Consider the following 314-nt stretch of genomic DNA (forward strand, 5'->3'; position numbering starts at 1 on the left):
TGACAACTCGTAGTCTTCCTTCTACACCCATATAAAATGCCATCGGCAGCAACACGCCTCATAACATCTACATAAAAACTAGACCGTAAAGGTCTCCTGGAAAACAAGTCATAAGAACCTTAACTCCACGACGAACTACGAAAGGCTTGATCCCTTCAACAAGGGTACGTAGGCAGCCGTCATAAGGCTCAGCCCCAATCTTATCGCGTTCTAGAGCGAGAAGACAACTTAGCACGGACTTTTTCGACCATTAATTCCGCCTAACTCACCTAACTTTCCTAACTTGCCAAGCCACTCGCTAGAACCTCACGCTA

Source organism: Brassica oleracea, chromosome C9, assembly GCF_000695525.1.
Source record: "Brassica oleracea var. oleracea cultivar TO1000 chromosome C9, BOL, whole genome shotgun sequence".
In the NCBI taxonomy this organism is placed as follows: Eukaryota; Viridiplantae; Streptophyta; class Magnoliopsida; order Brassicales; family Brassicaceae; genus Brassica; species Brassica oleracea.